We start from the raw sequence: 14,568 nt of genomic DNA on the forward strand, positions 1-14,568 counted from the left end.
GATGTGTCCAGCTGTGGAGAAAATAAGGAGGCTGAGCCTTGACGACTAGGGGCTCCAAAACCAGAGACCAGCGCACTCTTCTTAAATCTGATTTAGCATCTAGGGAAGGGGGTCCCTCATGAAACAACACAGTGGTCAACAGGGAGCCCCCTTGGTGATGTCAAAGTGATGCTTATTGGGGCAGAAAGACAAAGTCAGGATTTTTGTTACACAGTAGCTCACCCCAGGTTCCATCCTTAGGGTCCTGGGGAATCAGGGTCCATGGAGGGAAGACTAAAGAGGGATGATGGTCTGAAAGTCTGATCAGAGCAACAGTTAAGTATCAGCCCCACCTGGGCCAGGTAGATGAGTTGGGCAGCTAAGGCAGTAACCTGTAAGGCTGGACCTTCTGTGGCAGGCCCTCCTGGTATCATGGAAGGCAGTCCCTCCTTCAAACTGGTAAGAATGACGGTGACTGAGCTGTCACCCTGAAGGCACTGCAGCCCTATGTTGCCATCCCTCCTGTGACTACACCAGTCATTGCTACTCCCAAGACAATCCAACCCTGTGCCTGGCCCACATCCAGTCCCCGAAGCCAGAATTAGGCAGATAGGCAAGGGTCAGATCCAGAGAATGGAGGAATTGAAATGTTAATTTCATAAGAGCCCTTCCCTTTTCCAACCTGTTGCTAAGGTAACCAGTCTCAGAGATTGTCCCTCCCTACAGGGAGTTATTAATTACACCCCCTTCCTGCCCAGGTCACTCCAACTTGGCCCCTCCAGCCCTTCTGCTTCTCAACTTGTGGCCATCCCACCCAGCATCTCCATGTGTGCAGAAGGAGAGAGATAAGGGAAAGAGAGCAGGAGAATAAAGGAGGCCTAGGACATATAAAAAGGCAAAACACCCTCCCTTCTTGGGATACCAGGATGCCAGCTATGGCTGTTACCCCTTTTTGAATAAACTGTGCTTTAAATGCTTGCCTCTGTGTGCTTCTCTAATGTTATACTTCAACATGTGAGGAAGCAGAATGTCACCAGTAACTGGTGGTATAATCCCCATCTCCCTGTTTCCCACCCCTGACCCTCCACTCTCTCCTACACCATTGCTCTCCTCTCCTGTACTAGATCATTCCTTGTTGGTAACACCTCACACCTCATATTTAAAACCCCTCACCCCCAAACACCCTAAACCCTTAAGCAGTTATCTGTGCTCCATTCCCTCTAGTAAGAGAGAGCAAACTGCCCTGATTGTTGGAATGTTTTTTATGTGCACCTGAGACTTGCTGTACACATACCCAGGAAGGTGAATCATAGTAGGAAAACCAGTGTCTTCTCACAAGCCAGTCCCCTCTGGTTACTGCCTCATTTCTCTACTCTCTCCCCTTCCCAGTGAGAATCTAGTGAATGGTGGTCTACTCTTGGATGTCACTTGCTTATTTCCACTTACTTCAGCCCAGCCAGGTGAGGCTCCCCCACCTCCACCCTACCCAACCACTCTTGCCCAGTGTACCAACAACCCCCACTGATACTGAACCAGACCCACTTTGCCTGCGCAGGGTGTGCCAATCACCGAGACCACCCGTATTGCAAAGCAGTTTATGGCTGAGAGTGGAAGGGGAGACCCTGTCATAGGACAGGGTATAAGGTCAGGCAACAGCAGCGACCAAAAGGCCACTGAACAGGGCTTTATTGAGATTTCACTCCCAGGTGGAACTCTCGGACCCGCAGAGTAAGAAGAGGGTCTGAGGAGAAACCGTGCAGGGGCTCTACCAGACTGGAATTTTTATTGGGCATAGGGCAGGAAGGGAGGGCTTGGGACAGGAAAGGGAGTTTTTAGAGTCCTTTGTCCCGATGGAGTTGGGGGGGGGGGTTGCGGGGGGTAACTGGCTGAGATCCAGGATTGGCCAGGAGTCCCCGCTGATTGACAGGCTGTTCCATCAGTGCCTGACCAGTGTTTCGCACACACAGGCTGCTGGATGCTTTGTTCCTGAGTCACTGCCATCGACCTGACACAGGGTATGAGGATACTTATGGAATAAGGAAGAAAGGAGATTTAGGGCACAGGGAAAGGCATCTGTGGTGAAAAAGTCAGTGGTTTTGCTACAGGGGTCGCTTTATTGTAACGGGTCCACTTCATATTTTAAATATAACCTTGCTTCTCAACCACGGGCAACTTTATTTTTTTTTTTTATTGGTTGTTCAAAACATTACAAAGCTCTTGACATATCATATTTCGTACATTTGATTCAAGTGGGTTTTGAACTCCCAATTTTACCCCAAATACAGATTGCACTTTAAAGTAACATGTTTTTGCTCCCTGTTCTCCCTCTTTCCCTCCCAACCCTGAGGGGAACAATATGAATGTTCTTCCTGTCCTGAGCCAAGTTATCTGCCCCTTCTACAAGAATAATGAAACTCTGGATCTACAAATTGGAACTACAGCTCATTCAAGGATATAAGTTAAACATTAATTAGCTCTACCACTAATGATATGTGGGAAAACTGCCCTCTTTTAAAGCCCTGTGTCCCCGCCCCCAGGCAGTCAGAATGCCAGCTGTGTGAACATGAGTTCATTGTCTTTCTCCTTCACCAGAAAGACAATAAATCCTCTTTTTTCCTTTTTCTCAAAACTTTGTCCTTGTTACTGGATCGGCATCTGGGACAAGGACCAAGCTTTTGGTTTCAGTCTGTGCACAAATAATTGAGAAACTGATGTGACTCCATTTTTAAAAAATAAATAAATAACAGCAGCTTCTACCTCAAGGCCTGTCCTAAGGAAGGGGGCATGACCCTTGTCCTTGGAAAAACCCACAGAGCACTCCTAGGCACATACCCACCCCTGCTGAGTTGTTTGTCAGTAAATAACAGGAGACTCAGTTAGGCTAGGTGAAGACCCATAGCAACCCCCTAGCAACCTCCAATCAGCATGAGACAGGGAAAATACCTGGGATGCCAGATGACCCCCCAGTAGTTTATGGTGGTTGATAACATGTTGGGAAACCATGTAGTTTAGCATGTACACCCCTGGTGGCCTAAACCAATCAGTTCAAAGGAATTCCCCTCTTGTACTAACCAATCACCCTACCCAACTTGTTCCCACCAGTGAATGCTGCTAATCAATGTTAAGAGTTGTTATTTGACTTTCCCGCGGTATGGAATGATTTGCTGTGTGATGTTGTGATGCATAAAGTATCCCCCCAAAACCTATAAAATCTCACTGGACAAAGGACCAGGACTCACTCCCTGGGACCACTGCATCGGAAACAGTTGTGAGTCCAGGCTCGAGCTTGCAATAAAGACTCTTGTGTGATTGCATCAGATTCAGCTCCTGGAGGTCTATTGGAGTCCCACAAATCTGGCATTACATAATCAAATTCCTTGGCTCTTCATGGCACTCATGTTCTTGAAAATGACAGCATTAGCATGGTGTGAGGATGGAGTTTTCAGCCCCCTGACTTCAAAAGTTCACCAATCGGACACTTGTGCAGACCCAAGTGAAGAGTCAGTGATTGTGACAAAAGCGACATTCAAATCCTGAAAAGTAACCTAAGCAATCACCATACCCCACAGGTCGGAAGTTTTATCTACAGCAAAGCTAGTGGGAAATGAAGAACATAGTTCTCAGCTGTGCAACTTCAAAAATGAGTGCTTTTAAAATTCAACTAAAAGCAAGTGAAGTTCGAGGATTTGTTTAGTTTTCCCTTGGTTGCACTGCCGTGGGTGTCCCATAGTCTCCTGGTCATCTTGAGAAGCGGCACCTGCTGCTACTAGAGTTGTAGGGCAAAGAATTTGGCTTCAGGGATTCCAACAGACAATTCTGCCATCCATCCTAAAATGCTAGTTGAAGACACAAACAATGGTGTTTGGATCGGCTTGTCTGCTGCTTGGATACCACCAGTTCTCAGTGATGGTTACCACTTAGGAGTTCTGCTTCCTCAAATGTTGAATTTTGGACATTAGAGAAGCACCAAGGCAAGTGTATAAAGCAGGTTTTGTTTAAAAATAGTAACACAGACTTCTTCCAAAAGGGAGAAGGTGGGGCATAGCTGGTATCCTGGTATCCCAAGAAGTGAGAGCATCCGACACTTTTTTATATATTTTAGATTTTCTTTGTTCTCTTGCTCTCTTCCCCCTAATCTCTCTCCTTCCTGTGTAGTGACTAGGCCCAGGAGATGCCAGAGAGATGGTCAAAAGGTGAGAAGCAGGTGGGCTGGAAGAGCCAAGGTGGACTGATGGGGCAGGAAGGGAGTGGCAGCCCAGAGGGCATTCATTAGCTGCTCTCTGTTGGTTCAGGGGTGCTTCATTAACATCCATCTGGGAGGTGCAGTTTAAGCAAGTAATCTTGGTTCTCACCATCTGCACGAGCTGGATTCAAAAGAGCTGGCTATAACATAAAACTAAGAAAACAGCAGAAATCATGCAACACAGAGATGTGAGCTTCTCAGATCGAGGGCAAGATAGCTCTGCAACCTTAAGGGTCAGCTTCCACGCTGGACAGCGCTGGAAAGAGCATGCACCTGAAATCTCTTTATTTTAAACGGGGGACACACACAAAGGAGCTTCGATGGAATGTTCTTCGCCAAATAAGGCAGGGGATAATATTTCGAAGGTGGAGTTTTGCTTTGTGATGTCTTGTGGTCAGCAGATTGATTGACATCTTGGCAAGTCACCCATCTCAGATGCTGTGTGGGATCACAGGCAGGGCGAGAGGAAAGGCACACCTGCGTCACGCAGCCCAATCAGTGCGCTACACCAGACCTGTCCCCTCACATCGCTCCAAGGTGCATAGCTCACACACATAGCCCTTGACACTTGGTAATCAAAGCACTCCCGGGGCATTAACATTCCAATCTCCCAAGGGCAGTCTCCAACTTCCCAGACTCAAATCCGCCTCCATTTTCTCAGTCCAACCCAATTGTCTATCTACACTGACGGCCTGTCTTTAATTCTTGCTTCACTGTGTCCAAAAGACTTGAGAAAAACAATTTGAGGAGGAAAAATTTATTTGGAAGCTCATAGTTTCAGAGGTCTCCGTGCATAGATGGCCAACTCTGTTGCTCTGGGCTAGAGGGGAGGCAGGAAGTGGGGTGGAGAGGGAGATTCCCCTCATCACCAACAAAATACATACCCCAATGATCCATCTCCTCCAACCACACCCTACCTGCCCACCATGACCACCAAATTAATTCCTATGAGGGATTAATTATCAGGGGATTACCATGCTGATTATGTCAAGGCTCTCATAACTCAATCACTTCACCTCTAAACTTTCTTTCATTGTCTCCCACGTGAGTTTTGCGGGGACACCTAATATCTAAACCATAACAAGTGGTGAAGGGAGGAAAGGAATGTGAATCGACATAGCTATAATCCTGGGTTACTGGCATGAGCTCCCAGGTCATATATGGTAGAGAGCCAGAAGTACGCACAGTCAAGCAGTCTTGGTCAAACTAAAGTCGAGTTGATCATCGTCTCAGGATTGGTCCAGAGGGGCCTTGTCAGCAGATAAGAAAGTCGTTGTTGCCTGGGGTGTAATTTCCACTCTTCACAAGCTATTTATCAATCAGATCTGCTCCCAGAATCCAAAGTGACTGTGGGTGAAAATGACTCAGAGCAAAGGAGACAGATGCAAAATGCAAGCAGAGCTGCCAAATTTTAATCCTCGTTTTAGTCACCCACGGCGCATCTTGGGTCAAAGCAAAGACTCAGTGTTTTTAGCAAAGCAGACTCTAGGTCCTTGTAACACACTCTCAGCGTCCACCTCTTCCCACCTCCTCCCAACATTCTCTTCTCTGATTTCCTGGATCCCACACACTTCAATTCTCCTCCCTCACAAGCTTCTGTTGCCAAATTAAAGTCTCCAGCCCTGACTCTGAGCTCCTGATTCTTAGACCCAACTTACCTCCCTGGCATATGAACTTGGATTCTGAACAGGAACTTCACACTTACCTCCAAAAGAGAACTCTTCATTTTGCCAACATGGCACCGTCCTTCAGAGAGCTGCTGAGTCATTCTTGCCTCACTGCTTTCCTTCATGACCAGGACCTCAGAAACTCTCAGGAAAATGTGCCCTTCTCTGCATTTCCCCATCACATCCTGGTCTGAGCACCATCCCATGCTTCCCAAGTGGACATCTTTGCTCTGTGATTCGCTCTTCACTGAGAATACAGATGAAACCCCTAAAACAAAACTCAGGCCATGACATCCTAAGGGACAATTTTAAAAATTAAAAGTAACAAGCATAATCCTCCTGTTGAAGATAATGCAAGGGATTTCCCTGCCTTGTATTGGATCGATTACTTTGGAAAACTGTCTTTGCAAACACTTTCTCTTTGAAATGTGTGAACAGACTTTTTAGAAGCCAAAGAAGACTCCTGTTGGTTTAAGAGCCACTAATGTCTTTCTCAAGGGTCTGTGAGTCATCTCTTTAAAATGCAAATTTTGGAGACTGCAGGGAAAAGTCTTTGCTTAAAATGCAATCATTAAAGGAAAGGGCCCCCATCTCCTAGTTCCTGTGGCAGGCGTCAGAAGAGGAAATTAAAGCAAAGGTAGTAAAGTTTAAAGGTCTTGGTTGGCTTTTATTTGCACTTCTAGAATCGGCAACACCTCATTCTATGAAATAGGATAAGTGTTTTACTGAGGGAGGAGGTTGGCAGTATAGACAGAGAAGTGCCAAAAAGAGCAGATAAAACGAGAGAGGATTGCTGCTTCAAAGTTACTTTCCTTATAGGGTTAAAATAGAAGGATTAGGAAAATTTTAGGCTCATTTTGATTGGTTACTCTGAATTTCCTGGTTTGTTTTGAAAAGTGGCCTGCTTCAGAGTTCAGTTTATTCATTTACTTTTGCTGTGCTGGAGATGGAACCCAGGGTGCTCTACCACTGAGCTACATCCTCAGCCATTGTGGGTGTTTTTAATTTTATTTTGACACATTCTGCGATATTGGGAGTTAGGACTGACTGTAACATATGGATTTGGGAAGGGTGTGGGGAAGGATCCACACGATTCAGCTAATATCAGTCAGGAGGAAGTGTGTGTGACAAATGATGTTGTTACATCCTCTTACTTAAGGGCTAGTTATTTTTCATCTTGAAAACATTATATGAAGGGGTTATAATTGATTGACTTATAAGGGGATACGCTTCCTTCCTATCTTTGCAAATTCTTAACAAATTGCTTTAATGCTTATTCAATAACTAAACTATTTTGCTGGGTTGGAAGATTGTGGTTTTAATTATATTTCCCCAATACCACTGAAGGAGTTCAGGGGATGCCACCCAAAAATATGCTAATTTGGCATACTGATTTGTTCAAACTAAGAGCCAGAACTATGGCTAGCGCATAGTAGGTGCTTAACACATATCTGTGGAGTAAAGGAAGAAGTGAATGTTTTTAAATGGTATCACTGGCGGGGCTTTTTTATTGTTGTTATTCTGATTCTCCTCCACCTCATGTCATCATCCTATCTGAAATCATGTTATTTTCAATGATGACAAGCTTCATATGAACCAGTTTTGTGGGATGAAACAACCCAGACGTTTTACTATTTATTTATTTTGTGTGTGTGGTGCTGGAGATTGAATCCAGGGCCTCACACAAACCAGACAAGCACTTCTACCCCTGAGCTAAACCCCCAGCCCCAGCCCAGAAGTTTGGAGCTATAGTAACAAAAAAGGCAACATCTTAATCTAAGATGATGTATCCTACTGTCTTCCTCAGAGCCACTCAGGGCCCATCCAAGATGAGAGACCCAGAGGCACCACCCTGATAAATGACAGTTGCCCCCTAGTCAAATGGGAAGAAGGGGAAAGGCTTGGCTGGTATCTCTACCTTCTCTCCCCACCCTTACTCCCCAACAGCTTTATAGAGCAAGGACATAGACCCAGGTAAAGAGTAGGAAACTGAGGTTCAGGAAGTAATGCCACTTGGCCACGGTCTCACTGTGCCGGTCACAGGGACCATGGCTCAGGAGCATCTGCTCTTTGCCAACACCCTGGTAGCTCCTCAACACTTCTGTCTGAAGAGCTGTTGATCGAACTGGAAATACTCAACCTGGAGAAGAGAAGGCTCAGGATTTCCAAGGGTGTCCTCGGTATGTTTCGTAGTATCTACGGGTAGTGATTATAGATGTCTCTCCTTCCCCTCCTCGCCTCCTCCCTCTTCTCTTCCTCTTCTTCTTTTCCTCCTTTTATTTCTCTTTTCCTATTGATCATTAGTATTATAACACAATTTATACTATAAACTCTTTTAGTCATAAAGTTTCAAACCTGACCTGTTCTCCACTAATCCCTATTTCCAAAGTAGATTTGAACTTAAAACAATTAAAGAGAAAAAAAAAAAAAAAAAACCACTTGGCCTACCCCCAGTACCCTGATTCAAACTACTATTTGTTTTTTCCATTACATGGTTAAGGAATGGGCTAAAAAGCTATGTGCACAATTAGGATTCAACCCTTTTAAACAATGGCCATCAACCAAACATAAATGGCCAAGAATTGTCATAATCTGTGAGTCCCCAGGGAAAGCAGGTGACATTCCTGGTGACATTGCCCATCACAGTCCATGACACGCTATGCATAGTGCACGGGAGGATACCTACGACATCCCAATTCATAGCCCAGGATCCACAACCTCAGCAAATCATTCTACTGTTCCATGGTTGCTTCTAGTGTTTAGATTCTCAGATTAAAACTTTTTTTTTGTTTTTGTAATCATAGTCTCTTCCAATTTACAAACTAAAAAGCAAAGTTTCCCTCCATAGGAGGCTTCCATCTTTGTTACATTCTGCTGGTACCCTTTATCTTTTGTTGTTATAGAACAGAAAGGAAGATTTCATCTTCATTGGTTCTCTCAACAAAAGTTTGTTGGGTGGACTGTTCCAGGTGCTGGGGATGACAAACAAGCTATCATTTTGAGGACCTTATCATTTAGTCAGGATAGGCTAGGTTACACAGTCATAACAAGTTCAACTTAGAATATTTGTGGTTAACACAGTAGTGTTAGCAATCAATAGAGGGCTCTTTAGATCATGAAAAAATGAAGCATAGCTTCTATGGTGTTACCAGCTCTCAGCTGCAAATGTTGGCCCCTCTCAGAGTTACCAGTTGTCAGGTTACCAGACCTTAGAGCTACCAAATCAGCTGAGGGCTAAAGTCCACTCAATTTAAGGTAGAAATCACAAAAAGGCAAAGCAATACCATGCAAATGAGACTTTTGTGGGGCTCATTCTTCAGAATGATAGTGCAGTGTGTGGGCTCTCTCTCGTCCAATGAGGAGGTCCACACAACAGGGCAGAGGAGAGTGTAGCTGTGGAGTCGCTAATCAAGACTTCCAGAGACCAAGCAGGAAGCAGGTCTGATTTTTATTGTACAGTTACCATGTATATATACTCAGGCAGCAGCTAAGCAGATTACAGGCAGCCACAGTGCAATTTCTGGCCAATTCCCCTTGCAGCAACCAATTGAGGAGTGCACCGTGGAGCAAGCGCAGGGACTGCAATACGTGGCCTCACGCCCAGGGCTGGTTTGCGGCTCACACACCTAGCACTTAGAATGGGGGAGTGGTTTGCCACTCAGACACCCTTAACGTATGCCGTATATGCAGTTCTCCAGGCACTTGTCCCCACAGTGCAGAAATTCTGCAAACAATAGCTGACTGTGTCTTCGAGAGCCGGCCCCATCGTGCTAGTTCAGCTCTTTGCTTTCAGTTGTCATGAGATGGTGAAGGAGCTCCCTGTCACCACCAGGAGGCCAATCAAAGATGCCCTGGCAAGCCTTGAGGACCACCATCCACACTGGGTCTGGCAGCAGCAGCTGGGAGCAGGAGAGAAAAAGCAGTAGCTGTCAGCACACTGGAAGTCACAGGGGAAGTGTCATGGTGGTGGCAGCAGCTGTGGTGGTCAGAGCAGTGGTTTCTGGGTCAGCTGCATGAGCAGCAGTAGCCGACACAGCCAGGACAGTGTTGCTGCCTCAGCCTCAGCAGCAACCTCCCTGCGGTGCCCAGAGTCTCCAGCAAGGACAGGGTGGGGAGATGGTGGCCTCCCCCGCAGCCTCTTGCCCTATCTGGGTCCTGAAGTGATGAATGAGCATCGCAGGTGGCAGCCAGATCCCCATCCCTGCCTGGTCCAGCAGACTGGTGTGGCCGTCTGGCTGCACTCTGGAGCCACGGCAGCTGTCAGCCCAGGGGCTGGACACCAGGCAAAGGGGTGCGTGCTCCCACAGGCCCAGGCACCAACAACATCCTTTGGGGGAGACTCCGCCCTTCCTCCTCTCTTTCATCAGGAGGTTGGTGGGATTCTGCTTCACCAAGTCACCTAGAGGCTCCATCTCCATGCAGGGCTGGGAACTTCAATCAAACAAGGGAAGGAAGAATCTGAGGGGGTGCAACCCCACGTCACCTTCACTCACACCCCAAGGACCAAACCACAGCCCGCAGAGCTGAAAGGGTGCTAGGAAATGTGGAGAAGCAATTTGTTGAGCAGCAAATGAATGTCTCTCCCCGTTGGGGAGAGGAAGAAATGAAGACACAAATAGACAGTTAAGAAAACAGCCTTCAAAAATGCAGTGCTGTGCAGAGAATAATCTGCTGGCATGGTGATGACCAGTAGAGGAGGGGACCCATGGAAAGGTAGGTCATGCACCCCATGTCACAGGCCTTGACCTGAAATGACCTTGGCCCCTCCACTCCCCACTACGGTCACCCCAGGTCATCCCCACACCATCTCCTTTGAATAGGGAGGCCCACATCTAGAGTTCTGTGCACCACCACCAGGCCCGACTTCAGTCCCTGGTCATCTCTCTGTCCCCACACTGGAGTCCTCAGGGATCCCAATCATCACGCCTCAGGACAGGCTTGAAATAACAGCAAATCCAGATTCCAAAAGGTTGAACAATGAGAACATGTGTCCCCTCACACCCCAGAAGTCTGGAGGGAAGGTGGAGGCCAGTCTTGAACCCAGGTCTCCCGCTCTGCTTCTGCGATTTTCTTGGCTCCATTTCTCTTGTGGGCCAGCACTACCCTTGGGTGACAGCAGGGTGGCCTTTTCTCTTGAATCCTTTTATTTCTCAGAATTTTTTTGGAGTCAATGTGACAGGCTTGGATTGACCATCTGCACAAGGTGCGTGTGGCAGATATTGGTGTTGTCAATGCCAAATCCATTCTTCCTTCCTCTTTGCTAACAGAACTCAATTTTGAGAATTTTTCTTTAACAACAATGATGCCTAGGATCCTGAGGTTTTTATTCTTCAAGTGATTCTAACCTGCTGCCACGATTGGTATGAGTCAGTAATTCAGTGTGCTTTCCAGCCACTCATGAATTTAAAATGAGCGCATGACCCAGCTATGGTGTCCACTGGGGCATTCTGGAAAAACTTCTGTAGGAGATTAGCTTGACATGACTACAGCCATCTTGGTCATAACCACCATTTTACACACCAGGTGATCATGGATTTTCCCTATAAGGCAAAAATGTCATTAAGATAGTTGGCTGAGTGTGCTGTGCCAGCCACTGATGTCCAGACTGTTTCTTAACAGGCATTGAATATGTTAATAGGTTTTAAGAAAGACCAGGTACATTCTGATTAGCTGTGGCCAACCTTTGCACCTCTTAAACCCTTCCTCCTCCCTTGGGGTGCAGGGACTCATCTGACTTGTTTCTGCTCAAGATGCACTTCTGTCTGTAAATGCCCAGTAAATTGCACTTTGTGCAATCCTGGATCTGTCTGCCTTTTTTCTTCAATCTCAATCCCTACCACCTTGAGTACTGGATTATTCTGAAACAGATTCCTTCCTCCGACTTTTTAGTCCATTCCAGTTGCTTATAAACAACAGGAATTTATTTCTCACAATTCTGATGCCTGGGAAATCCAAGATCAAGGTGCTGACAGATTCGTATGCTGGTGGCAGCTCTCTTCCTGACAGTACATTGACAGCACCTTCTTGCTGGGTCCTCATGTGGCAGAAGGGGTGAGAGGGTCTCTCTTGGGTTTGTGTTTTTTATGAAAACACCAATCATCTCACAAAGATCCTACCTTTGAGTATCATCATCAGGGGGTAGGACTTCAAAATATGGATTTCAGGGGCTGCACAAACATTTAGACCATTGCATCTGATGAAAATAGAAGCATAAGAAAACATGGTGCCTCTTCTACTGGAATTGGCATGTCTGCATGTGACAGTTGGAATAGCACAGCCATTTTGTGCCAATGAGGACAGCACCTCCAAAGTTAAGCAGATCTAACTGGGAATAATATGGTAGAGATCTGGAGACAACAAAGCTCTTTGAAGATAGAACTGAGCTCTGAAACTGCCTTATCTTTGAATTTTTTGTTACTTTTTTTTTTTTTTTTTAAAAAAAGGTATTTTGAAGTGTTTTCAGGTTATTTACATTTGAAAGAATCTTAACTGATGGAGGGAATCAACCATGTTGCCAACATGTTGTCTCTTGTCTCCTGTCTCCCCTGAACTGGTATCCTGCTCCCCTCCTCTTGCCTCTTGGTCCATTCCTTATTCTGGTGTCCTCCGAACAGTGCTCACTGTTCTTCTGGCTGAGAGTTCTGCTCATACTCCCCAGGGGCTCCTCCCTCCAAGACTCCTCTTCCCCAATCCTGCAGGCTCAGATGTCCTCTGAGGCCTCTTGATTCTGGCTCCTTTCTCAGACCGCCCCCAAGCTCTTTACTCTGATCTAACGGGAGAGCTGGCAGTGGGTGTTTGTAGTTAGGAGACCCTACATTAGTCCCAACTTTGCTTCTTTTTTTGCTCTAGGGCTGTATCGGCCCCCTCGTGCTCCAGAAGACTGGAGGGAGGGTGGATGCCAGTTCTTGGACATGGATCTTCAGCTCTGCTTCTGAGGTTCTCTTGGCTCCACCAAGGGAGCAGAAACCACTCTAAGTATTGGCTCCACAGGAAACAGAACCACTCTAGGTATTTTCAGCAGAAAGAGATTCAATAAAGGCATTTAGGTCTCTGCAAAATCATTGCAAGGGCTGGCACAGCAGGTTCTAGGCTGGGCCTCCAAGAACAGTTCCTGGGTTGTACAGTACTACCCACCAGAGTTCATCCAGAACTCTGAAGTGCAAGAACTCACTACCCAAGGATCAGTAAACTGGGACTGGGAATCGGACACCATCATCTTAATTTCCTTTTGGCTCCAACAAAAGAGGTGACTGGATAAAGGGATCCCCACATTCAGACCAGAGCATCTCCATTCCTTATTCGCCCAGAGAAGCCAAGTCTCACAAAAGTGCCTCTTAAGAGCAGAACTTAACTCTTACCTAGAACCTTGGCTTTAAGGGAGTATGAGAAATGTGGGTTTTAGCTTTCTAACCATTGATGCGCAGAGAGCTGTGAACAGAAATGCGGAATGATGCTGGAGCCCATTCTCACATCCAGCGCGGGTGAGTAAGGTATAGTCCATTGCTCAGCAACTCGGAGCCTATGTCTTGTTCTACAAATTGATTACACTATGCATGCTTAACTCTTAGCGGTGATGTGGGGATCGAATGAGTTCATTCACGTAAAGCTCTTGGCACCTTGCCTTAGCAATAGATGATGAATGTGAGATATTTTTGTTTCAGATACTTGCAAACTTGACACCTTAATCTGAAATAGGCTCCGGATGTCTTTCGGTTAGTAGAAAGTTTGCAGAAGATATAGAAAAAGCGGGCTTGAGAGGGTGGTCATGTGATGAGTCAGGGACAACCAAGGCCCTTGGGTCATCCAGAGCCTCTCTGGACAGGCTGCTTCCTGAGCTCCTCCCAACTGCTCAGTCATGCCAGGCAGAGCAAACTCTCCAGCCAGAGATGTTATATAAGCTGCATTTTTTTTTTTTGTTTACAGGAAAATTTGAAAACATCAACGGGGCTTGGCCTACGCTGCTTAATTCCTAAAGTCAACAAAAATTGGGCAAGTAAGGCAGGCATGTGCAAAGCATCTGTTTAGGCCCAGAGCCAGGGCTAGCACGGGCAGCCCCTGGTCATCTCTAGCTCAGCCTACTCTTGGTCCCAAGATTCAAAATCTGAAATGCCTGGGGGAAGCCATGTACTCGTGGATGCACGGCTTCCACGCACACTCACTATGGGCCTGGACCCTCTGCCAGGCGCTGAAGTTCTCTCCCCTAGTGGCAGCCCTGTACTCTGCTATACTCTGGAAGGCTCAGAATGCTCTGGAAGATCTCTCTAGGCATTTTCCAACACTTCAGACAGGGTTCAGTCTCTTAGCAAAGCAGGAAGAGTGGGAGGCACCTCAGCTGGAGAGGGAAGACAGAGGTAAGTGGACAGAGGGTGTCTCCTCCTTACAGTCTCAAACTTCTAAAGCTCACAGCCTTTGTTCTCTCACATGACAATGGTGCTGAGCTGGTGCCAAGCTTCACAAGCAACTGCCTTGTCCCTCCTGGGAATTCTTCCCAGGGCTGGTCCCAGGCTGCTGCATTCACAGAACATCTTTCCTTTGAGCAGGAGCCAAACATGATCTCACAAGTCCTCATGTGGCCTTCTGGGAAAAAAATGTTTGTGCTGGTAAATGTTTGGCTTGAGAAAGAACCCTGTTTTCCAAAGCTCGTATGCTTTACAGGAGATTACAGGGTTGGAAAATGGA

This window comes from Marmota flaviventris, chromosome 17 (genome assembly GCF_047511675.1).
Source record: "Marmota flaviventris isolate mMarFla1 chromosome 17, mMarFla1.hap1, whole genome shotgun sequence".
Lineage (NCBI taxonomy): Eukaryota > Metazoa > Chordata > Mammalia > Rodentia > Sciuridae > Marmota > Marmota flaviventris.